General features: G+C 43.6%; 1 protein-coding gene across 2 annotated transcripts in view; it reads right to left on the bottom strand.

The window, feature by feature from the left end:
* Positions 1-27,033, bottom strand: part of CFAP299 (cilia and flagella associated protein 299) — a 249,754-nt gene that overhangs the window by 39,200 nt on the left and 183,521 nt on the right. The gene's annotated exons all lie outside the window — the stretch shown is intronic.

Below are 27,033 nucleotides of genomic sequence, written 5' to 3'. Positions count from 1 at the left end.
CAGGCCTTCTTGTTCGTGGCACACACCCTATTAATCACACAGATCCACTTGAGCCTCCTGCATGCATTTCTAATTGGAATAGCACCCCAAGGGCGGTTTCATCCAACTCATTCAAACCAATGAAACAGAAGTGTGTGATCTTCATATCACGCTCCAAATTCATGAAAGAAAAAAAAAAAAGGAGTTATTTGAAAAGCTGTTCAGGCAGGAAAAATATAAACATAGCTTTCCTTCGGCCATCATTTCAGTAAACACTGCGGACTTCATTCTCACATATATTAACACCATTGATTCTCACATATATTAACACCATTGTATACTGTTCAGGGAGCATAAAACGATTTTAAAAGAGGCACAGATTACGTATACCTCCAGCTTACTGTTTGCTTACACTTCACTAGCCTTAGCGTGAGTAAAAGTCAGACTAGACTGATTTTTGTACTGGGTATCCTGGAGGCATCCAACTGCATGTTCTTTGACCTGTGCTTCAAAAGCTACTAAAATCATCCGGTTAAAACGCAGGCTCATACAGCCATGAAGGTCTTCCACCTTAACCTTATTGGAACCCAAATGTTCGGGTTTCCACACGGATTCTGAGAAAACAGTGTCCGAGCCTGGCTCATTTGTGAGCTTTCAAGTTGCAAGAAAAAACCTTTCAAAGCCCACCAGTGAAACATTCCCATAGACAATATTTCATGCATTTAAACATGTTTCCCAAAAGTAGCTTTGATTCCCAGCAAGCCTTCACCATGGACACCAAAGTGCTAATGCTTGCTCCGTACTTTGGGTATATTTTCACATGCGCCGTGAGACCGGTTTAAGGCTCTTCAGAGACAGAAGACTTGCTTCCATTGACCTTTGTGAGCACTGACCAGACTTGCAGGGCTTGAAATAAGTTTATTTGAGAATCTGATCAGAACCGTGACGCTTGGTAAAATATAGCAGGCAGATCACTAAGAACGTAATCATTAAAGTTGGAAAAATTGAACGCGTTTTCTTCCCCCACTTCTGTTAATATTACAGGTAAGAATCACCCACGTACGAGGACATTGTCTTTATCTTTTCAGAAGACAAAATAACAAATGAGAAGAAAGGCCTGAGTTCTGGGGGGCTATGATGGCAAAGTTTACAGCGAGGGTTAACATTTTGCATAAGATCAATTAATATCCCTGAGCAGGCCAAGAACAGCAGACACTTTGGAGGGACTAGACCTGAAGACTAGACCTGTCAGTTATCTAATGGTAGCCACTAGCTCTCCCTAAACCCTTGCCTTCCCTCTATCCTTACACTAGAGCACTGCTACTCCGAAAGCAAAACATTTTAATACAGGCTTTTCCTTAAGCACTTCTCCAGCACCATCTGCAAGCCCATCCAAAATACTCATTTCAGCAGCTTTTTAACTGCATCCAAGGACTTTGCTGGGCTGGGACCTATGAAACGGCAAATAAGCCAGAGCGTGCCATGATTCAGCTTACGCAGGAACGCTTGCTGTGGAGACACGCTCAAGTTAAAGGTAGCTGAGCAGACAGAATATATGGGAACATGAAGGGGCTGGCTCTGCCGTCTGGTGAAACAGTCTTGTAACACAAGTGCTTTAAAAGCATGCCAGATTGAAGGTAGATGACGGGAAAGAAAAGGCGGACGATACTGAGGAGTCAGCTAGTAATTCACTGAGGAAGCTCTTTTCATGCGGACAGTATCACAGCTGGGGACCCAGGGGTGCAAGCACAATCAGGCTGAAAGGGACAGGTTTAAAATACATTATGAGTTAAAATACATTTTTAATGAGTAGCCATTTATTTTTCTTGCATAGTACTTGGCCTTATTTGCCACCTGCAGATCATGTTACATCTAATAGAAATACCAGCGGGCAACAGTAGTCAGAGAAAGGACCTCACCTCTCTATCTTTAAAACAGATGCTATTACCATTTCTGCTTTGCAAGTAAGAATAAATTGCTGACCTGTTCTTTTGGCCAGCGGGGAGTGAAAATAGCACATAGCCTAAACTTACAGTTTGGGATTCCACCTTTTGCGCAATTTGATTTTGGGGGAAGAGAAAGGGGAAACTAGAGTAGAAATATGTTTTCCTTTTAGCAGAGATACTGAAACACCACTAAAATGAAGCTAGAATGGGCTGCGCACATATCTCACATTTTCAGCCGGGAATATCATTCTCTCACTTATTCTAACTTTGAGGTGTTTCTAAAATTGGTAATACATCTGAAATTACCTCAATTTCCTTTTCCTACACTCAAAAACGCTAACCTGCTTTTTGTAAAACATGCATCTTTTACCTACTACTCTACAAAAGAGGGAAAAACAAGGAATTTGAGAGTAAGCACGGGTTCACTGGGGCCTTTAGCCTGCTTGCTCCTAATCTATCCAAAATAAGCAGGATGTGGTCTAAAGGCAAGTGCAAATCAAAAAAAAAAAAAAGGAAAGAAAAGAAAAGAAAAAAAGCAATCTTAACTCACATATTCTATATTTGTGCATGTGTATTTGCCTTTTTTTTTTTCCCCTCACTTAAAATATCTTCAGGCTTGGGCCCATTTAATTACAGGACATCTCTCTGCACTTTCACTGCTCAGGAACTCAGAGGCGGGTTCCTGGCGGGTGCTGGCCTGGGACACCCTGGCATTCGCAAGCGCTCCTTCACACTGTGTTCAGTTCGCAAAAACAGACAAACAACGACTCAGCAGCAATGTGAAGCAGATATGTACCTTACCTTTCGTCTAACGCTAAAGCTCTTCTGCGGTTCACAGAGACCTAGCTCGTACTGGCGCTGCAGGAACAACACTGGGAGTAGACCACACAGATGCTAAACTCATTACTCGAGGCCCAGTGCTATAGCTCTTCGACACGGTACAGCTTTCACTGAGGCAAGCAGGAGACTGCCGTGTTGAAGGACCTCAGGCTTTTATTAATGACCACCTGTACTCTGCGCAGTCGTGCACTAGGCAGAAGGGCATCAAATGCAGTACTTTGGGGAATGTTTTCAAGGCAAAGAGGCACCTGGGAAAGAGTCAATCCTAGCTCTGCAGCACACATCTTGGCTGTTGGTTGTTTTGGGTTTTTTTTTTTTTTAAAGTGCTTAGCACTGACAAAATTGAAGAAGAGCAGCCCAGCTGCAGTATTTAAATACCACAGGAACCACGAGGGAGCTGAGATGCTGAAAACTTAGTTTTCAGTCACAGGGGTTGAATTCATTGAAAAACGCAGACTGCCAGGGCCTAATGCTCTCATCTGCAAAACTGGGCCCCTTCGCATTTGTGCTCTGAGGACAGCAGCCCTCGTGTGCGCAGACTGCACAATCTACCATCTTTGTACGAGCGAGTACAAAGCCACAACCATGACTTGGACTACAGCAGGCCTACAGTCAGCAGGCAGAGGCGGCGAAGCTCTGCTGCCCGAGGCGACAGCCTTTTTACCTCGAAGTGACCGTGGTCTGTGGAGTACGCCCAAACTCTTGCATGCACCCTCTCCCATGAGACAAGCCGCTGCTGAGCTGGGTACGCTCTGCCACTCCACAGCAGCCAAAAGGACGCAAGGCAACACATCCACAGCAACATTGGTCTTGCTTTCACTGGTGTGCTTGTGGGCATATTTCAGAAACACACACGCGCGCACAATAACCTGACCAAACTTTTTTGAACCTGAGAAGCAGTGTTTGCGGGAGAGAATGGCTGGCCAAGAAGCAGATGTTCTAGCTTTCAACTCTTCAGAAAAAACAAAAGAAATCTGGTTACCCTTCAGAAGAAGAAATGTTTGCTCTGTCTGTGAAACATGTGCTTCCCAGGCCCTTACTGTTAAGTGTTCAGCAGCTGCTCTGACTGGAAGAAGCTCTGCAGACTGTGAATTTGCTTATCTGTGTAAACAGGGTGTTGTCTCAGTTTGAAAACAATATTCTGGCTAAGAACTGGGTGCTGAGAGTGCGCGTTTCGATTAATTCTGTTAGCATTAAAATAAAAGAGCTTATTAAAAGCAGAAGTGCACACAGAACTTCAAATTTGCTAAGACACAACAAGTCAGCTTTAGCGATGAGAAGGTAGTCGGATCATTTGGATGCAACTAATGTGGAAAAAGGCAAACTTCTGGAATGGGAGCGTTCGCACCCTAAGCCAATCAAGAAGAGTTATTCCAGGTAACTCTCTGAGCAGACAATCCCGTAGAATAAAGTATATCATCCTATGAATGAACTATAAAGGCAATTGTGTATACTCAAAAAAAGGAGGGGAGGGAGAAAAAGAGAGAGAAAAAAAAAGAAAAAAACAACCCAGGAAACAAAAAACACTCTTCTCCCACGAGAATTTAGGTCCTGGGCTCTTGGAGGCGTCTCTTCATTTTGTAATTAAAACAAATCAAACAGGAGCACTGCAGATGCTTTCTGAAACCTCTTTGTGGAAGCCAACTTTTCTTTAAAGCTGCTGAAGAACTACAAGCCTTTTAGTTAATTCAGAGACAAAAGTAACCCCAAAATAAATACCTAATCAGTACACTAAGAGAGCAAGCTGAGGAGGGAATACGAAAGTCACAAATACGCCGTTATCTCACCCTGTTTGCGTGCTCTTCAGTGACACTAGGATCTTTCTGAGCCACGCTCTTCTCTAAGGTGCTGGCTGCTGTAAGAGAAGAGCTGTTTCACTGAGACTCACAGCACCCATCTGTTATCCACGGCAGGAACCCTTCTGCTTAGCCAGGCACATAAAGCTGAGCAGACGTGTCGTCAGTGCAGCTGGCTTTACCTCTCACGTAGGAGAGCCAAGGGACCTGCGGCAGAGACCACTGACACCCAGACGCCGCGTTCGAGCCCCAGCACGCACCTGCCTGAGCACCCTCTGCGCAGCCCTGGCACCCTGAGCCCATTTGACCTCCCCGGGTGCCTGCTGCTCGACAGCAGGAGCAGGAAGACATGCCTGGGCTGCAAAGCCTCCCCGAACCGGCAGTAAGGCACAATGTCACCAGTGACCCCCCCACACGCACACCTTTGTTTACCCAGTGCTTTGCAGCAGGCTCAGGACCGGGGCGAGCGTCCTCCCACAGCTCCCCACAGGTGGGTATGGGCCCCCGGCCTGGTTCCCCAGCCTCCTCCATCAGCAGCCTTGCAGGCTGTGCTCTCCCTCCCCAGCCTCGATGACCACAAGCAGGCCCAGCAGCAGATCCCCCCACTGCGGGAGGGGTGGTGGGTGCCCTCTGTGCACCCAGGGGTGGCCCTGTCCCAGCAGGCAGCCCAGAGACCCACTGGCTTTAGCCTGACACTGAAGTAAACCTGAAGGAAAAAAGCATCACCAGCTTATTCTCTTCCTTCATTGAAATTTCATCAGCTTAAAGCGTCGGGTGGCCGCACATTTTACTGTTGGCAGCAAGTGGTTCTTGCATGTCAACAAATATTTATATATATATTCCAAATCATCATTACAGCTGATGCTGTATGATAACAGTATCTTTGACCAGAATTCTCAGTCAAGTCTGGCAGAAAGGAAAAGGTCCCCACTTAAGAATCACTGGAAGAAAAGCTGGCTCACATCTTCCAAGTTTTCTTGAGGAGCAATGGGAAATTGTGTCCTTATTCCTGTGCCTAAGAGGAACCCAGACCAAACTTCCCCTGAGCACACAGTGAGAGCAGTCAGTAACGCGCCATGCCTAGGTGAGGGCATGGATGGCTCCAACCGTCTCCTGCGTAACAGCGCGCTGCGAGGAAGCAGGGTAATTTTGTTAGCACACAAGGCAGCATGTGAGCTACAGCGGCTGTGCTAACCCTATTACGCACAAGCAACAGGTCTGGAAGGGCCCCCTGGGCTACCTGGTTTTGACACCTTGAAGCCAATTCCTGTGGCTTGCACTGCACAGTGACAGGCACGTCTGGCAGGAGGCAGCTCTCCTGGGCTGAGACTACTTTGGCCACACAAACATGTTCATTTCCACAATCCACCTGATCTTTATTCTGCAGCACATAATTATAAAAACCCGGGGAAGCATGTGCTTAACAAAGTGTATCCTACTGAGCCTACGCAAGCACCAGCTCTGCCAGCACACAGCCAACCTACACCAAGGGTACACAAAAGCAAAACAGCACTTGTGAGCAGGCACGTTTTGGGTGATAGCAGTGGCACTGGTCTGATCCTGGGCAAGCTCTCTCCTTGGCTCATAGGAACGTAAGACCAGCAGTCAGATCAAAGGTCCAGCACAATCTGTACCTGTTGCTGAAGGGACCAGCACCAGATGTCCAGGAAAAGACAGAAGAGCAGGGCAGGTGGGTAGTGCTACCTCCCCAGGGCGGGCTCTCCTGAAGCCCCTCGATCTGCGGCTCAAGCATTTCCTAAACCGAAGCTGTTTAAGATTAGGCTATTAGTTTTTCTGATGAGCCCTTCTGTACCATCTAGGGGACGTGCTCTGGGTCGGACAGCAGAAGCAATTGCAAAAGTAGCTGAATAGAGGGTCACTTCAGGGTTTGTAAAAGTTTCTGCCACTCACCCATGGTACTGCGGGAAACGAACGTGCAGAAAGAAAGGTAGAAATTCAAGTCACTTTCCTAGTTAACTCACTGAAAACATACATTTCTGTTTATCTTGCTAAAACATATAAAAGCTGCGTAATTATTATACAGGCAACCTATGAGATCAATTAGCAAAAGATTTCAGCCTGGAAAGTATGTGAAAAGAAATGCAGTGCTTTTTCCAAGAATCTCAACTTTCAAAAGTCCATAAATATTGCTTAAGGGTTTGGGGTTTTTTTTTCAGCTCGCTCTCCTGTACCTGCTCCATCAGAAGGGCATCAAAGTATTTTCCCTGGCAAACATGTAATTTATGGATAAATAAGTAGTGGGGCATGAGAAACTAGAATAATAAGGGCATGCCTTAAAGTTGGTGAAAGGGACTGCACAAACTAGATTTCCATGGGTGAGACTGCCTCAGAGACAACAGCAGAGCTGCACAAAGGCGCCTTTTATTCACATGTTGGTCATTCTTTCTCTTCCTCTGGTGGAAAGGAAAAAAAAAGTTACATTTTCTATTAACTGGCCAAGAAACCTTTCAGAGCCCCAGACCTGTCCTGGTTAACGTTCTCTCGGACCGTGTGAAGAGCAAGCCAGGAGAAGTCTACCCGCAGCGCCTGGGTCGGGCGGCTTCCTCCGGGATGCACAATCACCCACTGTTCAGCTTCCTGCAGGTGTCGGGGGTGTCAGCTGCCTGCTATTTATTATGGGTTTGCTGTGTACAGGCAGGCAGGCCAGGCCATCAGTAACAACTCTGTGCAAATGGGTCAGGGAAATGAAAATAAAGCCTGTACAGCAGGAACCTGCAGGGTCTGGGGTTTTGCTGGCAAGGCCTGGCTTAGTTCCTCTTTAGGTGCTACTTAAAAATTGCTACTTGTTTGACTTGGAAGCGACTTCACATAGCAGGGCCTGTGTGAGATATGTGTAGTAGAGAAACCAGCTGGAGGCAGGTGTGCTGCTTTTTTATTTCAACTTCTACCGGAGGAACACTTCCTCTGCCCAGTTCTGAGGGGTTTTCTTTTTACAAGTCTGTTTATATAATTTGTTTTCCAGTGGGGAAAAATTACTGCGAAAATAGTCAAGGATTCATTTGCATGACTTTGAACTTTGGGGTTTTGTTTATGTGTGCGCGTGTGTTTTGTTTTTTGGAAAGGAAAAAAGAGAACAAGACCTCTTACAATTACATGAAAAAATACAGGCAAATGCCTTTTCAAATTTAAAACCTTTTTCTATTTACTCAGATCATCTGCTGACCTAGGACTAAAACATGAATCATCCTGCCCGTTCAATGTTGATATTGATGGGAGAACTTTTGGCAGTTAGGTTTTTTCTTGGGGAGATTATGAAACGCGACTCATGTAGCTTTGGGATTAGCCAAATAGCTCAACTTGAGCAGACCAGATGTCTCTAAAGCCGCTGCTTAAGACACGGCCTACAGGGCGTACTGGCACAGGCATGCTAGTCACAGCGCTGAGGATTTCAGCTCAGCGAAGGTCACATCCGCGAGCTGTCAAAAACAGCTCGGGAAATTAAATGAGGAAAACAGCTCTCCGTGCTTACACTGCGGCATGACCTGCGGCACCACCGGCTCAGCCACCACACGGGGCTCCAGCTAGGTATGGAGGATCCAACAGAGGAGCACTGACTATTTGCTCCCCCATGCCAAAATGCCTCCTTTGGAGGAGGACTTGATCTCACAAGACGTGGAATCCGTCTTTGCCAGCAAATCCACACAACTCAGCATTATTTTGTTCTCAACAGACATAACCTGTGCTCTCACTGGGACGCCCCACTGCCTTGGCAAACATGATGTTTTGACAACCTACAGCTCCAGTCATTAAGGCAAATCACAGGCCCAGTGTTACACTGGACTCTTCCGCTCTTCGGCAATAAAACCCCTGGACTGATTTATGATAAGAGACTGTGTTATCTGTCTTCCCACGAGGAGATACGTACACACAATTCACTGTAATACACAATTGCTTTATTTCCTACCAGATTACCGAGGGCCTTGAGAATCAATGAGCGCCTTAAAGAAGCCACAACTTGCTCAGCAACCAACAGGCGAATACTGAAATGAATAACTACATCACCCCATCCGCTCTGGAGGCATCTGTACCTCCGTAATAACTCCAAGGCAACAGTCCTGCTGACATGAGCAGGGGTTCGCTTTTCTGAAATAAACTCCTTACCTGAATTTTACCCTATTTACCCTTACTGTTACCCTAACTATTCCTATGCCCTGGGGCAGCTAGAAAACTGGCTGGGCTTGGCAGGTGCAGAGTGGTGGAACAGCGTTAAAATCTGCAGTAACTTTCATTTCCAAAGGGAGCAGAATGACTTTATTCAGACTCAGGTATAAATGGGCACTGTTTACTAAAACAGATAAAATGTAACTTCTCCTGATGCCAATTCTGCTAAAATCTATGAGAGAGAAGAAAGGAAAAGAAGAGAGAAAGCAGGAGAAGAAAAAAAGCACTTGAGGAACATTCTCTGATGTGAAGACGGACAGGGTCAAACAAACTGCAGACCTGATGACAGCGGCTTCCAGGAGCTGGTGTAACTTTCATAAACATTTTATAAGTCATCACATATTTCTACTCTCCTGAACTTACGAGACATCGGAGGATTCCTGCAAAACTTCCTGCAAGGTAGTAGGACTAAGCAATCACTGATGGCTCAAGGTTTAGATATGGCATGGTTACAAAATTGCTTTGTTGAGATCAGTAAAAAATATCTAAGATCCTTGGCCCTGGAGAGCTGCACGAAACTGAAAAATAGGAGTGTGAAGATCCACCAACGTCCTCAAGCCTCCACAAGGGAAAAAAATACTAAAATGAACAAAAAAGACAAGGGACAGGAAAAGAAATAACATCCAAGCACAGCAAAGAAAAAGCACCTTTCTGTGAATATAAGAAAGTTTAGAGGCTTTTGAGTACACGCAAGCATAGCCATCTTTTCCTGTTACCAGGCACAAAAGTCAGTGTGACAGTTGATTTTAAAATCCTAATTAAAAGGGGGTTGATGTATGTCTGCCTGACTGTACACAACATACTCAAGGCATAACATTTTTTCAAAGGCACGGCTCTGATCCCACTGAGTTTTCTCTCTGCCTTCAACAGAGGTTGAGCCTGACCTACGCTGACTGCTTCGGAAACCCCAGCCCGCACCTCCGCCCGCAACAGCTTCTCTACAACCACACTGCTTCTCAAAGAGAATACAAAGGGTTTCAATCTCAACAACTCTTTCACTTCCATTTTTTAAGGAGGGATCTTTTAAAACAACCCACCTGTCTAAAGAACACTCTTTCCTGGCATTTGTCAAGTATATTTACATAGATTTGGCTGTAACGAATGTCATGCCTTCAACCATTGAACTGAACATGTCATTCCCAGTCTTTTTTTCTTTTTTTTTTAAAACAATGTTTACTGAAACAATCATAAATGCCGCTTGGCAGCCTCAGGGCTGTATATATTCTGTGTTTGCTTAACACTGACACTACTGGAAAAGACCAGGGAGGTTGTTTTTTTTTTTCATAGCATTAGTTATGGATTCATTACCCAATTTCTGTCGGGTGGGTGGGGGGACAGGACAGGCTCTGTTTGGAGTTCAGGCTTTATAGACATTTTCTTCAAGTGTAAAAGGGAGCTCAGCTAACTACGGGAATGCACATGTCAGCTGGGTTACCAGATTCTCATTTATGCCTATTTTAGCTCGCTGAGAGAATGCAAGGAGGCCTTAAAATTGATCTTGATCGATTTTAGACCCCAGCTTCACCGTCAGCTCGTGATTCTACACAGTCGTAATGAGGGCGCAGTGTTAGGCACTGGAAAGACTCAAGAGTTTGCAAGTTCTTCAAGGTAGGGAGCTTTCAATAATTTACTCGTAAGCTGCAGGAGAAATTTATGGATTCTTATTAAATAAATATCAAATCCAAAGAAACGGTACATAAGCGTCCTGCATATTTTTCCTGCCGTTTGCTTTGGGTACAGCACCCTGATCCACTTCTACTCAAAACAACTGTCGACAAAATTCTGTAGAAGGCATCTTCAAACAAAAGTAGCTTTCAGGAAAGTTAGCTGATCTATTATTATTCCTGCTAATAAGATTTTAAATTATGCACAGCACATTTCCTTTAAAAAAACCCTCTGTAAGTCCTTTCAACACCTCTGAAATTCACCTGCTTGTATCTCAGGAAGACAGAAACCAAGCAATCAATCCAAATAAGTGTTGGAAAATGATCAAAAAGGGCAATCTCTTGCAGAGTGCTTTCAGAATATGAGCTTTCAACATGAACAGAAGACCTAGATCTAAAATAGTATCCTAGACTGAGCGCACACCTATCCCAAAAGCTCACATTAAAAACAACAAGAAAAAAAAACCCTGACCACAACCCAAGTATTCGCTTTGGAAAATGAAGGTCCGAGTTCTGAATTGAACCTGCTTGAATTTTACTCTGTGGATGCCATTTATCACAAAGGCTCAGAGAGGAAAGCATGTCATTCTAACTATTCGGAAACTGCCCTTAAAACTGCACCAGTCATCTACAAGTCTCTCTGAACATTTACTATTAATTCCAGGAAAAGATATAAGCCTTCTCTTGGGCCACAATTCACCATTAAAGTCTTCATTTAGAGGTTGAACTGTTCCTTATCCACTCACCTGTGGTATCTGTAAATACTACATACCATGAAAATTAAAAGAAGAATGAAACCCCACAATCCAATTGTCTTTGGGTTTGATCTAAGGCTTGTGAACATCATCAGAAAGATTCCTCTCCATTTCAGTAACCTGACTCAGGCCAGACTTGGATACTCACAGACCTTCTAGCTAGGAAAGTACATTATAGGCATAGAAATGGCACCACAGGAGCTCTGTTTTACCCACCTCTGTGTTTTACATCTGTGGTTTTACTGACAGAGGAATTAATTACTCTATGAGAAAAACTCCTCATATGGTGAAAGCAAACCAGGCTCCCTCATTAAGCATCTTCTGACTGGTGAAGAGTGATTAATCCCAATTTCAATATACGCTTTATTCCAACCACTGCGATGTCAGTGTGGAAATCACTTGCCTGGATAACAGCACAAGCAGAGATGTAGCACTGTCCTGCAAAGGGGATGGGCTCTATAAAGGTGGAAAAGCCCTGGGAAACATAAAGCATCACATCGCAGCAGACAGTGGATCAATGGCTGAGCACTGAAAACCTTCTGCCAAGAGCTAGGTTAATTTAAGGCGGTAGTGAAACGGGTGCCATTTTCAACAGTGCTGAAATCATTCGCGAGTACTGGCCTAAGATTAATTTAAAAAAGAGTCTCCCTAGCAAAGAATCTGAGCAGGCTGGCTAGCACAACCTCGCTTGCAAAGACTTCAGGGGAAAGGGGAAGCTTTCAGCCGGGCAGCCATTCCCTATAGCCCCGCGGCAAGTGTCCCCTCCTTTTCTCAGTTTGTGTATTTCTTTCACCAAACTCCCGTTGCATCGCAGGCTGGTGCAAACCACGCATCTTGTTCAGCAGACTGCCAGTCAAGTACATCCACCAACAAAATCACAAGATAGAGATCCCTTCCCATATAATTACAGGGTGTTGCCACTGTGCAGATGCCTTCACGCAAAGCTTCAGCTGCCCATAATTAACCAGAAGAATCCTGCAGCAAATGTGGTTGGAAGAAAAAAAAAGAAAAGTTTACCCTAAATTTGACAGAACTGGCTATAAATAGTTATAGGGCCTCGTCAATGCACATCTTTTCTGTAATTTCTCCTAAAATATCGTTGCAGTGGGCTTTAGTCCCACGTGTATATTTTCTATCGGAAAATGGCCTCACTAATCCATCTTAAAGATGTCTCAGTGCCTCTGCCTAGCATCTGGAAGGTATGCACATGGATTTATAATGCTTATGTGAAGCATAAGTCAGTGGTTAATCCATTTGATTGTAAATCATGTGACTGTGTACTGTGACCACATTAAAACTTTGCCATGAATAAAAAAAGGGAAAACTACAGCTAACCTATAATTTTGGTTGACTGAATCAAGTCTATTCCATGGACTCACACACATTTGGTCCTAGATCTGTCATACAAAGAAGATGTTTGAAAGTCACATCTTTAATGACTTACATGTGTAGCTCATGGGGCTGATGGCCCAGTGACTTTTTTCTCCCTCAACAGTTATTTACTGGACAAAGGAAAAATAGACAAAACTGTATGCTGACACTTTGGAGAGTGCCTAAGTGACAGTCACAGTTTCACTACTGAAACTGTGAGACTTTTTCACAGTTACAGCCTTAGACTAATGATGGAGCACCAGAACTGAGGATGAAGCTTAAAAATCCTTGGCAAGACTCTGCTGACTTCACACCGCTGAACCGAGGGCCAATGTTAAAACAAAGGCAAATTCGAAGCAAACACCTCAGCCCACAACTTCTACTGTATTCCAATACTTTTGTGCCTCACAACCTCAACGATTTAAAAAGCCAATTTGCCGAGTATTTTTCCTAGCCTTCTGAGCCTCTATTTACTCAATAGGCAAACTGAATAAGCAGCACAAGGTCATCCTTTACATCTAAGCTTCCTTGCCCTCATGCACATGAGAACGATTGCTTCATAATCTGGAGGACAACAGTGCTACTGGGATTACCTCCCATGCAAAAGGCAGGAAATTGCAACAGGCGAAACCCACAGGTGGCTTTTGTGGCCTACATGAGGCAATCCTGGCTCTTTCCAGGACAGCCATCATCTGGGATTTGAGTGGGGCTCAGGAGACCAAAGAAGCCTGTTCCTTCCACCCAGAGGCCCCAGCTAGACTTTCTTTCCTGCAGCAGAGCTGCTCCTTCACACATCATGCTGCCTGGCAGCTCCTGCAAACCGTGCTGTGAAAGCCCAGTGGGGGCTATGCAGCACTAAACCAGCTGCAAGCAGAATCCCACCTTGCTGCTCTTGGGAAGAGAAAGCTAGGTTTCCCTAAGAAGAGTACGCACCACAACCAGCCTCCTGTCTTCATGCTGACATTAACGTGAGATTCTGTGATCTGCCTTGCTGAACTGTCTGTCCCCTTGCTCCTCCAGGCTGCAGACCCCTCCTCTGAACTGAAGCACCCCAGAAATTAAGGCTGTTGTATCTGTTTCGCAGTGTCACAAACTGTTAACTGTCAGGTATGTTTCAAAAACATCACCTGCCCCAGTCCAAATTTCAGCACTTCATCTTCCCAGAACATTTACTTCTAGGCAAGCAATGATCAAAAACTGCCGTGTGTGTTGTGCTGCCAACTGGTTTTACGGCAAAAATGGAAAGTGAATTCCTATCTTGAAGGGAAGTGAGGAAGGCAGTAGGAAGTCCTCTCAAGAGGACTTACTTCTAAGGGCTTCCCCTTCACATCTTGATTATTTCCTCAGAGGTTCTTCCAAAAGCGGCAGTTTTCTAACATCAAAGCCGGAGAAACCACACTGCTGCGCTTCTGTTTGGCTCCACTATCAGAGCACTCGAGCACTGCAGAATGCTCAAAGACTCATTCATTAAACATCAGTGTCGCTAGGACTGAAAACATTACTTAAGACTCTATTTATGGAAACTCCATTATTTCTCTTTGGAAAAGAAGCATAACTGGGGAGGGAAGAAAGGAGGGAAGGAAAAAAGAAGATAGATGCTACATTAGTCTTTTAAACACATGGAACCGAATGTTAAAGACACCCACAATGAAATTTCTAACCTCTATCTGCTGAACAGAGACAGGCCTCTCCAGAGGAAACGGGCTTTCACATGCACAGAAAAAGAGAAACATATCTTCCTTTCTCCCAAACCCCACCACAGCCTTCCTTTCCCATCACTTTTATGTTCTTATTTTTGAAACTCAGTTAATGTTCATCATACGTGACTGCAGTCCCTCAGTGCAAAACGAGGATGGGCCCAAGTTGTTAGGTGTTGTATACATGCACAGTACAGGAGAGCCTTGCACTCTTATGATTTCTTCCAAATTTATTCACAGATCTCATCCTCTCTTTCATGCCTTTCCCCCCTCCCTTACCTACCCCCAAGCTCCCTCTGGGACCATCCCTTTCCAATGTTGGTGTAAGCACTTTTTTTTGCGGCCCTCACACCTGGGAACAGTCCTCCTCTATTCCTCTACCTCAGTGCTTTGCCTGGCTCCAAAGTCATTTGAAAATCTGTAGTTCTTTCCTTGCTTCTCTGTTTCACTGAGGCTCCTTTCCTCTCTCGGTAGCTTTTATTTTCATTTCCTAGCTAGCCACTTACTCTAGAGTACAGGAAATTGGATCCTGGCCCAGTAGTGATATTTGCATAGCATTGTTCCCATTTTCTGATTTTTTCTTTGATTTTATGAATTTTCTGGGCTCTTTTAATGGTCCACTGGGGACCTGGAAGGAGATATCATGATGCCAGATTTCAGGATTTTGTGGTGAGGTCTGTGGTACTTCATGTTGGCCCAGCACCTAGAGCAGCGATTAATAAGACTCTCAGATTTCACACAAAGAAACTAATAACCCTCAGCCCTGGAAAGGACATTGCAGAAACACGAACTAAGGTTAGAGGCTCAGCAGTGAACAGCTAAATAATGATTTGAAAATATCTCAGCATTTTAAGTCAGTCTCGTGATTTGTGAATAGCTGGGGTCTACCAAGGCCTTTTCCTCCTTAAAGACAGAAGAGGAAAGAATCCAAAGCTACTGAAATCCGTCCAGGCCGTTCATCTGTCTCTGGATTTTTCCTGCAGAAACAGTGCTTGAGCACAGAGAAAAGAGAAAGAAGTAGCAACTTGCTAGTGCTACCAGCTCAAGTCCTGTGTTTAAGCTCCCCCGAAAACCCACCTTAGGGTCTTCTTAGACAAACTTGTCCTCACAAAGATCCACCAACATGCTTCATTCCTATCCTGTTCCCAGCAAGGAAATAATGCAGACAGTCTGCATGACAAACTCCATGCGTTTGACATCTTCCTAAATTGTTTTGTGTGGTCTATCCCTTATACGGAAAAAGGCCTAAGTAAACAAAAATTCTTTTTGATAAAACGATCTATCTGCATTTCTAATGAAACCCAACTGGTAACTCCACTTAAGTCTCCCTGGCAAAAGGCCTGCCAAGGCACACCCTGCTTGTTTATATCAGCAAAACTCTTCAGTCAATAACTTCAGAATGAAATGCAGCTTAAAACAAAAGCTGTACGTTTGGAAAGACTAACAGACAAAAGACACCCTAAGCACCAGTTTAAAAAGTAGCTGATTTAATCAGAAATGTTTCCAAGTGTTTGACAGCTTATAGAAACATATTTGAAACCATATGGTTCATTTTCTGTATGTCCTCTCCGCTCCTGTCACTAATATCATTTTCTTCTGATAGATTAATTTGATTTGTTTTTTTCTTTCCCATGGGAAGTCATCAGATACTTGTTGATTGGTTTGGGCTATTATTTCGGGTGAGGAACGTAGAGTGTTTGTGGTCTCCTGTGAAGAATCAGCAGCAGTAGCATGCAAAACAAAAAAACAAAAAATGTGGGAGCTGCTTACATCAAGAACCCCACAGAGAAGCAAAGAGACACAAGAGATTACAAAATTAACAAAAAGGGGCAAATTGGGCATATACGACCTATCCTGAGCCTGGAATTTTTCAGAGGTGCAATTATTCTGTTAAAAAAGACAAAAAAAGGGAAATTTTAGTGATTCTAGTTGCCTGACAGTTATTTATAAATCTAAAGTATAGGGCATGCTGAAATAGCCAGTCAGGCCAGAAATACGTTAGGCTCAAAGAGGTTTGGGGCCATTGTGCCGCAGGTGCCACAGCAGCCGGCCAAACGCTGCTTGCTGCTGCAGACAGCGCTGGCGTTTAGGTGGCTGTGTTTCCCAAAGAAAGCTTGGGAGGACAGCGAACACCTCTGTCAGTCCTCTAGGCCCTGGAAGGACACGTCTGTGCATGGATAGGGCATGGCCAAATTCCCACTCCTCATATACTGCCTTGCGCTCACAGCTCAATCTGTACGGAGGCAGTAATGGGATGGTGAGATATCCCTGGAGGGGTGAGGACTAAAAGCGTGGTTGAACGAGGCAGCGAGGCAAGAGCATGGGTTTCCAGGGCCGGAACTGCAGGGAATGGGAGGTACCTCGACCTTCAGCGCGAGTGGAGGGAGTGTCTCAGATTTGCTACGGAGTACAAGAGTCTACCAGCCAGCTGCTGCAGCGTTGCTACAGGACTGCAGATGCCCAAGCCAGCTTCCCTTCTGCTGACTTTTTCTTGTGCTCATCGTTACATTTGGACCTTTAAGGTGCTTCGTGTCAGGCACATGAGCTCACATTCAAATACCAAAGCGGCTTGGCTCTGAGCTTTAAGGGCAGTTGCTCAAAACAGACCAGTCATCACAAAATAGATAGTGTAGAGAGTGCAGGGAGCATCAAAATAAACGGCTGGACTTTCCAAGGGACCGAGACAGAGCTATTAGATGCTGAGCACTTCTCAAAAACGGTCTTATTTAAGTGCTCACATGTGAATCAGGAACTTCTGGAAGTTAAATTTTCTTGAGACTGCCTCTGACCACTTGAAAATCTGGCCCATATTGACCCAAGCAAAGTCAGGTCAGCCCAGCTTGTGCATGCAACTTCTCCCTGATCTTCATTTCCTTTCATGTAAGAACCTAATTAGCTCTTTGGAAGTTCATTAGTTGCTGTACTTTGACAGTCATTCTCAGCAGTACAATATGCAAGGTGTACTCTCTTAGAATAACAGCAGGAAATGCCTACCGTGGAATTAAACACCAGGACATTCTTTAAGATGTTCTTGGATGATATCCTGGCATATTCTGAATAGATTTTTTACATCAAAGAATCACTAATATAAACATACTTTGATTACACTGTGCCTCAAAAATAATTGTGCAAGATCTTCCATACGTTTATAAATCACTGATCAGGCCAGCTTCCACAACTTTAACTCATCCTGATTCCAAGTCCAGAGTTCAAACACACTTTCTGATTCTAATTAAATCACTAACTCTTAAAGCAATGTAACGGCCGCAGCTGTCACTGTTCAAGATTTTTTAAAAAGTGCTGTGACCGTTTGCAAGGAATCTGAGTGAAGAAAATGCCAGGCAGTTCACTGCTCTTCACAGTTCTGTAGGGTACACATAGATTAAATGGCCCTCCAGCTCTGAAAAAGATCCTCATAGTGTCCCTGATTTTAAAACACTGATATGTAACTAAATCATATATTAATACAAAGAAGTATTGCAACGAGCTTGGGTAAGAACACATATAGCTTGCTAAAAATATGGAGATGGAGATAACATCTATGCTTCCAACTTGCCATGATAGCTCCTGTACAGTATAGCCCACTCTGACCCAACATTGCCTTTTACTCACACCTCCTCAAGACACAGTTTTCTTCCTGACGTATTCTTGTTGCTTTGGATGTAGTATTTGGTTGTGCTGATAGAAGGTTGTGTTGACAGAAAGTTGTGAGCAGAGCAGTAATTGCAGGGGACAGAAGAAAAGCATCTCTAGAGGAAGAACTCAAAATATCAGGTCATGATATAATCAGGGTCATGACCACTTAATATATAGCCATCAATATACAGTCTGTTAGGGAGCAGAGGGACAGTCACCATTTAGTGGTTTAGCATTTCGCTTGTGGATCTATTCCATAACTGGTTTTGTGCATAAGCATTCATTGGTGCCATAAGCAGAGGTATTAACTTATTACACTTCTAAATATTTACTTGGATGGAGTAAAGATGCTTCAGAGCAAAAGCATGATGGATTGCTGATGGAAAACATTTTATCTGAGTATGTTGCTATCTCTGAAGACATTGCTGTGATAAGATAAAACATAGCTACAGAGAGAGAAGCCATTGCGCACGCTTCTTTCTCCGTCATCTGTCAAGGTGTGTGAGCATGGTGCCCCCAGCTCATCAGGTGAATGTATGCACCCTTGGGCTTACGGAGAGTGTTTTGGTTCTGGAAATCAGGTCTATTACACACAGAAGTTACAACTATAACAGATACTGTGGCTAAAAAAGATTCCCTGTCCAAATGCAAAAAATCCTCCAGCTCACCTACTGGGTGAGTTGTTGTTAAAGATCCTCCTCTCCATCAGTTTTTCCTTTACTTTCCTTTGCTAAATTATGTTTTTAGAATACAGAGATCAATGAAAGCAGGATCTGTCAAGGACACATTCAGCCTGAGCTCTATGTTAAATATGTTAAATATTCCCCATGACAATTTTAAGGACAGAACAAATAAGAAATCTCTCCTTCAGACAAAGCAAACAGAAACACGAAAAACAAAGAAAATGCAGAAAGGCCTCACCATCCGTTCAGCTGGCCTATTACTTTTTATCTACTGGTCAGCTACTTTTAGAAAAAAACAGGAAGGTATCTCGAATTTATTTTTAAATGAACTAAATCTCAATTCAGAATCTTTGTCAGGCTCATCCAGAGTATAAATTTCATATTTCTGTTCTAATAAATGTTATATTATTTTTTACATAACCAGCATAATAGCTACGCTAGAGAACTATCTATAATTGTGTTATTGCCCTCAAATTCATGAGAGTATAAACATTGACAGACAGATTACTTTTTTCCCCTCATCACTTCACTTTGAAGTTAAGTCAAGTGTGGCTCTTGATCAAGAACATACTTGTACACCTGAGCATACGTATGCACAGGCCCACAGGAAATGTTAAACACAGTTCAAATATAAGCATGGGGATTTCCTTTTAGCTAACTCTATTAACCACACTTGCATTTTTTAAGAATAATTTTCCAGAGGAAGCAAAATAATTAGGTCGCCACTGAGCATCAAGTCCACTGTTCATGCAGCAAAATTTAAAGTCATCTTATCTACAAAAAATTACACTTCAAGCTCCAGCTGAAATGCATCTTAAAACAAAATGGAAAAAGAAACAGCGTAAGCAAAGAGAACCATAGATATGCCTGAGTGTGCCAGCATGCTTTTTGGGCACTGCTGAGTTACAAAAACATGCTGCAAAATTCACTGAAAAGACTGGTTCCTCCTACAGTCCTTCCCTAAAAGAAACTGTCACATAAAGCAGGAGTGACATTGCCTCTCAGGTAGGTCAGCTAGAGTAAGCAGAGAGGATTATTTTGATGGGTAGAAAGAAACTGCACAACAGTTACTGAGGAAAGATACTGTGTAGACAAGCGCAACTTCTCAGACTGGTATGCAGTAGGTGCCTAAGTGGTTATTGACTGTGCACCAGCTTTTCCAGTACAAGAATGAATGGACATCAAACGCACTTAGTACAAGCCAATTTCAAAAGAAACAGAAAGAGGCATTTTTTCATGCGACAGACGCTAGACCTATGCCACTCCTTTTCAAAGGATGCTGTAGGCGCACAAAGCTCACATGGAGTCAAGGGGAGATTGATGCATTCGGAAAAAGTACCCCCTGACGGTTACTAAATGGACAACTCAGCAAATCCCATGAAACCAAAAACTTTCAAGATTGGAAAAGTACTCAAGGGAAGTATTACAGATGGTTGCCCTGTTCCTCCTCTTCCCAGGCATGTGTTTATGGCTACTGTTTTGACCAGGATCCTCAGCTCAAAGCACCTTCGGCTAGAAACAGTAAAGATGTTCTTACACTCTCACGACTGAAGCTGTGACTGTCTCCTGTGGCACTGCTGATCCCTGGTAACGTGAACAGCAGATCTCCCTGTGTTCACCACTCACTCTCTGACTGCTCTCCAAGGGCTCTACGCCTCCACAGTCAGCTGCAAAGAAGCTCTGACGATGGGGTTTTCTGCAGGAAGGAGCTGATAGGTCCCACGTTGCAGGCTGACGTTAACCGGATGTGATTCATGAATGAAGGATTTCTCCTTGCCTCTTGAGGGCCTGATGACCAAAACCAAGGGAAAGGGTCCAGCTCTTACCCTTCCGCAACTTCCTGGTGCTTGTGTCTGGTGCCTTGCGGGGCAGCTTCTAGCAGGTGGCTTGGCTGCCTCAAACACCTTTACCTCAATAAATGGCTTTTCAGTAGGGACTAGGTAACTGTCTGGGACCATTCAGTTTGAGTGGGACAACCAAAATCAATAGTGCTTTATCATCACCCCTTGCAACTAACTATCCACTGAAAGGCAGAAGGTAGTCAGAAGAGGACCGTTCCAGAATCAAAATGGAGTTCACTTGCGTACTGACGGAGTCCATAAACTACAGATAACGACTTTCCCTGAACTTATACACAAGAATAATCAGTTCCTCTGCTCAGTGCGTCTCTGTGCTTGCTGCCGCAGCATTAGGTAACTGGCTATGAGCAATCAATGCATACAAATTTATTGGTCCAGAGATGAGCTCTGAAGGTGCTTTACTCTGCACTGAGAGCAGCCCTGCTGCATCATGCCAAAGTTCAAACCCTCCTCGCCCTGTGGAGCCTTCCAGCAGCCCCAGAGCACAGATCAGTTACTGCAGCTAGAGGTCAGCTCTGTGGAAGGTGAAATTTTGTTATTTTCCACTTCCTTGCCTGTCCTCTCTCAGCTGAACTCCAACGGGTTCTTGAGGTCAAAAAAGAAACAATTCTGTAATTTCCACATGAAGACAGCAAATGGGAATCAAATTTAACTGCAAATTTAACTGACAGCATAGGTCTAGGTACCTGATGAAAGACAGAAGCTCAGTTTTTAAGACACCAGAGCAAAACTGTAAAATCAATGCTGAAATGACTGCAGCGGAAAATGCTATCTCTGAGATTCATTTCAGTCAGCTGAAACCAAATTGGTAACGTAAACAAGAATTTGTATGTGATACTATTTATGTATTAATTATTTGGATACAAGGTAGTGCTTAACATATAACTGATGCTAAACTGATCCTTTCTTCCAAGAATGATTTTATCTCTATGTTCCTCACATGATTCTGCCAAAAAAAAATGCATTCAAATTTTCTGTAAGTTATAGAAGACTATTTAAAATATCAGTTAAAGGTCCTTCCACAGAACACATTTCTTCCATTAACCCTGCAGATTTTAACTAAGCCAGTAAAAATTTTGTCAAACATTCATCATCACATTAGCACTCCCAGGCACGCTGAGCTGCTTCCCTGAGCGGCGCTGGTGGCCACAGGCCCTGCTCAGGCTGGAGCATGCGCCAGGTATCGCTGCTGGCCCCTGCCAGGGGCCAGGCGCGAGGTCAGGCCGAGGCATGAGCACAACACACACCCGTACCTCTGGTCCCGCTTCACCTAGAAGCTTTACCTTTTCCTTGTAAGACCCTCATTAACTCTTTGGAAGTTCGTTAGCTGCTCAGCCACCCTCACCAGTAGGGCACGGAAGGTGCAATCGCTTGGAATAAGAGCAGGAGAAGGCCACTGTAGAATTCAACATTATGATGTCCTTCGATAACACCCTGCCACGCTTCAGCATCGATTTGCACATCCAGGATTTCACATTCATTTCTCACATACTAACCCCTTGGGCAAACAAGCCGTAAGTCCCACTTGCAACACAGCTCTAGGCTTTGGAACCGAAAAATAATCGAAAATAAGTGTGACTGAAGGACATATAAGTCAAAACTACTTTTTCAAAATAAGTAGTGGGTTCCTCAATCACTACTAAGCAATATGACAATCCTGATGAGTTTTGTAAGTAACTGTACTTACAATAATGATGTTAATAAAAATGACAAGTAAGAGGGCACCTGGGATAGTTTTTCAATGCATCTGTTGAAATTCAAATGATAGCTTATGTAATTCATACCAGCACACAGAAAAAAAAAAAAAGGATCTTGAATGTACTTCACAATTCAGCTAAATCAAAGCAGATCTTATTCCCCTGAAGTCTGATCCAATGTCAGTTGATGCAAATGAGCATTAGTTAAATGAATAAATACCTAAGTGCTTTCAGAGCTAGTGCCAAATTCACACATGGTATAACTTGTTGGTGAATTTGCCTATAGGTCATCAAGAAAATATTTTCTCATTCTTTGTAAGAATAACACAGGTTATTCATCTCCCAACAAAAGTAATCTATTAAACAATGATAGCTACTATATAGAATTTAATTAATTCTAATTTTCCTTATCCAGACACGTGTCATTGTTATTCACCTGGCACAAAAGGTTTTCTGGGAAAGGCTGCAACTTATTAAAACGAAAATCACATCCACCATTTACAGTTGCATCATTAGTAGCATCTTTTAATCCCTTTGAACTGGAGTCCTCAGCTGGCTCAACCTCTTGTTTTGGCATCCCTCTAAAAATAAGTGATTTCTGACTACCTTGATAGACTTCAGTTCTCCCTTAATCCACAGTTTAGGGAAGCTCTTTTCTTTTCAGTAGTCTTTCAAGCCTGTTGAGTTAGAAAATATTCCAAGACAGCCCAAGTATGCACTGCCATGTCCATATGCTGGAGATAACTTGCAATTTGTTTTTTCTCTTCTGTTCTTCTCTCCTCTCCTCCCTTCCCTTTTCCCCTCTTTCCTTCTGTCAAAAATATCGCTCTCCAGCATGGACACAGACCACTTGGAACTTGAAGTACCTCATGATTCCTTAAGAAACCAAAGCCACGTGCTTCCTCATGGGTAACCATTATAAAACACAGTTCACCCTGTGTGTACAGGGTTCCTTTACTATTCCAAAAATTCACCTTATCTTTTGGCTGGTCTAAAACTGCACCTAGGATTCTAACAAGATGCCTTGATAAGAATCTTAAAAGCTCGTGCTGCCTCTGCCCATGCAATCCCTCACACGCGCACGCCTATGCAGAGAGAGCTGATAACTGAGCGACCGGCACTAAGTGAGAGGGCAGCCAGATATTTGTTCTCTCCTTCTCCCCAGAGGCAGCCATGTGCACAACGTGCCTCAGATTGTTCTCTGAAAAGATCAAGTGATAATGACCCCATACGGTTTCTGCTCCCTTGAGAGTTTGTGAGTCACCAGCTGACCCAGCCCCAAATGTGCTTGGTCGGCTGCAGCCCTCCTTTCCCACTGGTTACCAAAGCAAACAGACAAGAGCCAACAAGTCTGAGGCCTCCATCACACCGTGCCCTACTTAAAAGATAAGCCGAGGAGACTAAGGCATCCTTTTGGCATGCTTTGACTTTGGCATGCCTGAGAAGGAGCCAGTCCCATTCCCAACACCACTTCGAGCCAGCTTCGCTCAGGATCAGGCCTCTAGGCAGTAGGTAGCGTTGCACTCCGGGTGAGGGGACGTGGCGATGGTGGCAGTGACAGGGGTGGGCAGAGGCAGTCAGAGGGAGCACGTATGGGACACTGTGAGTGAATACCTGACAAGTGCGAAGGAAGGGCAACAGACACAAAACTATAGGGCACAGGGAGGCTTTCACTAGATTTTCCTCCACAATCATGGCATTTGCGCAGACAGCCAGCTACTGTGGCAAAGCTGGCCATCATAAAAATGGACAGCATTTATATCTAGTTGTAGCAACTGCCTGTGCCAATTTTTGGGTCCCTGTCTGAAAACCCAGGCCAGGGAGTTCTCTTTCCCTTCTTGTCCTTCCTGCCCATTTGTTTTCCAACTGTCCTTTCAGCTTGTCTTTCATTCAGCTTGGTGTGTTTGTGTATTTACATCACTTGTGCTGCCCACATACCTATAACCTCATTTCTTATTCTTCCCTGGAATAAAGTTTGGGGATTTTGCATGTAAAAGTCAATATTTAAGGGAACAAAGGGAAAGGTTACGGCTGGACTTTGTTCTAACTGCCCCGGCGATCTTTAGTCTCTCGACCATAAGAAAAACAATGAACATGTGACGCCAAATCTTTAAAATTAGAAACATCTGAAATGCCATCCACCAGTTGAACGTCTTTGAAGGGTTTTTGTATGTGCCAAATAATGGTATAGCTTCATTCTTCACAACTTCGGTAAAGCTTCTGCAAATAGCTTAGACTCCAATTAGGATGAGAATATTCTATTATCCATTGACAAGTCAGTGCTATAAGGCTGACCTAACCAAACGCAGAAGTCCTTTTGTCTTTGCCAACTATGCAACAGCTATAGATTTTGCATTCACGCATTTTAAGCATTTCAAAACATTCTTGTGATGGTCTTGACAACCTTCCAGTAAAAAGCAGCTGTCAAAATGTATCGTACAATATACTAGCAGACCTCCTCCACACTGCTGCTATAATTAGGTGTAGGGTTTTTTTCTTTTTTGCCTTTTTTTTTTTTTTTTGCTTTAAAGCAACTTGTAGAGAATATAATTTGTAATTTGGCTAAATAAAATGTTCAGAGCACATCAAGTCCATAATTATATTTCAATTTGAGAAGAATGTGTTCTGTTTAAAAGAAAGCAAGTAGCAGTGATGGTGGTAATTTATTTTACCTTTCACAGCTTCTGAAAGCCAAACCCTCAGAGTAACTACAGCTCACAAAATATGCAGGAATTTGGGACCTCATTCTGAAGTGAGCTCAGCATCCACATGTCCCTTTTAAGGCATCACTTTATAGGTAGAGCCTCTGAGACTTTTGCCTTCCAACTCTCTTCTGACACTTGTTTTTGTGACTTCAGTTAACTACAGAATCTAATTCCCCACATCAATAATTATGACAAATTAAAAGGAAAGGGGTAGATTCTCCATTAGGGTCTGGCTGGTTTTGGTGCTCCTGCAACACAAAATACCTGTAAATACGACTAAACTGTCTCTGTGGACATTTTGTATCAATGGAACTATGCAAAGGAGCCAGAGCAAAACCGGAGAGCCTGGCTCCAGAAACATATATCAGCACATTTTTGACAGCACTATTTAATAAGGCAGCTTGGTCAAAAGCCTTGGCTGATACAAGCACACAGAAGCCAAGAGTCATACCTGGAGTGAATCTGACCCTTTATTGTAGGGCTTCGCAGCCCATTTTTGCACCAAACTTTCACTCATGCTCCATGAAGTCTTGCCTGCTGAAGTACACAACTGCACCCTGAGGCACAAAAATGCAGTGGTATTTTTATAAATTCTTTAGGTACAACTCCCATAAGAACCTTGTCCACGCTCAAGACAAGAACTGCTCTATGACTCAAGGAGTTACAATCTGCCCCACCTTCCCACAGAAGAAAAGTCCCTTTTCCTTCTTCCCCCCTTTTCTCCTACATTCAGATCATCACTACCTTATCCGGCTGGAAGTACACTGGTCCCTTTCTACTTCATGTTCACAGTCTCATGATTTGAAAAATAAAATAAAAATAATTGGGTTTTTTTCCACATTGCAAGTAACTGCATTTGTTAAAATATTTGAAAAATGTCTGTTTTCCTCCCCCTGGGTTTGGTTTTATTTTTTGAATCTTTAAATCTTTATGTATTACTCTGCTCTCCTTTTTTGAGCTTTCCAATGGAAGCACCTAAAGAAGATCGACACCTGTCTGTAAACTAAAGCTGGCATTCTTTGCGAGTCACTTACCCAAGACCAGGAGGAGAGTGACAAACTGGGAGGGCTGGCAATACTGCCTTTCTGAGTCCAGCCCCTTTTCTTCCTTCCTCCTGCCTCCAAGTCAATGCAGTCCACTTTCAGCTTACCATAACATCATTTCCTAATTGACAGCCACTTCTCTAATACTCTTTTGGTCTTTTTTTTCACTAGTTTTATTTCTCCAACAGTAGAGCTGTTGAAGTCGCTAATTTTCTCCTCAGTACCAAGTCTTAGGACAACTTCTCCTAGTTCCTCCACCCACTGATTCCTCCTCACGTAGAGGAAAACGAAGTTAGTGAAACATCTCAACACAAAATTGCAATGCTTATCCTGCGCCATCAGTGCAGCTCTTCACTTAGGACAGGGCCTGCCATTTGCTGCACTATCCCAGTCACTACTGTTGTTATCCCAGGATACTTCCCCTTTGATTACTCAGACTGCTAAACAGAGGATTCATGATTTACATTTGGACAATGTTATTAATCAGAAGTGCTCAAAAGTCCCCCCCCCCGACACCTTAAACGTACATGGTTTTGGAGGGAAGAAAATCCTATGCTCTGTAAAAGCCCAACAAACCCCAGACGCCAGCTCAGCAAGACTGTGAAGAGGGCACTCAAGAGTCTTAAGGAAACTTTTAGAGAAGCAAAAGCAGAGAGAGATTTGAATATATGATTTCAGCACCTCTGACAATAGCCTTGTTATTGCATTGCTGTAGACTATGTGCAGATGTTAGTTCTGCAAACAGCCATGAACCTGAAAGGCAATAGGCTCTAAGATCAGCTGTCTTCCTCCTCCCATTTAACAAGCTAAAAAATGGTCAGCCTCAATAGCAGTGCTTCTATAAAGAGTAATTACTTCTGTTTTCTCTATTTAGGAGGAGACATGTGGATGAAAAATGTGTTCTCCCTCACGCTTGCCACTGATGCACTTCTGAAGGAGCTGCATCACAGGAGTGATGCACGCTGGCTGCGTTAATTCTTTCAGTCACAGCACAGTGCAAGACAAAGGGGTAAGAAATGAATAGGGAACCAGGCCTTTCACAGGCCTACCAAAGCAGCAGATGGGCCATTTAGCGTTGGCAAAGGAATGCTGGACAAGATGACTGTTCTAGTTATTGGCTTTTTGTCCAGAAAAGGATGGAGGAAACAGAGGACAGAAATAAGTGGTTCTTGCAGCGAAG

This window comes from Struthio camelus, chromosome 4 (genome assembly GCF_040807025.1).
Source record: "Struthio camelus isolate bStrCam1 chromosome 4, bStrCam1.hap1, whole genome shotgun sequence".
Lineage (NCBI taxonomy): Eukaryota > Metazoa > Chordata > Aves > Struthioniformes > Struthionidae > Struthio > Struthio camelus.
Note: the sequence above shows the minus strand (reverse complement) of the source record. Positions and strands in the feature narration are given on the sequence as shown.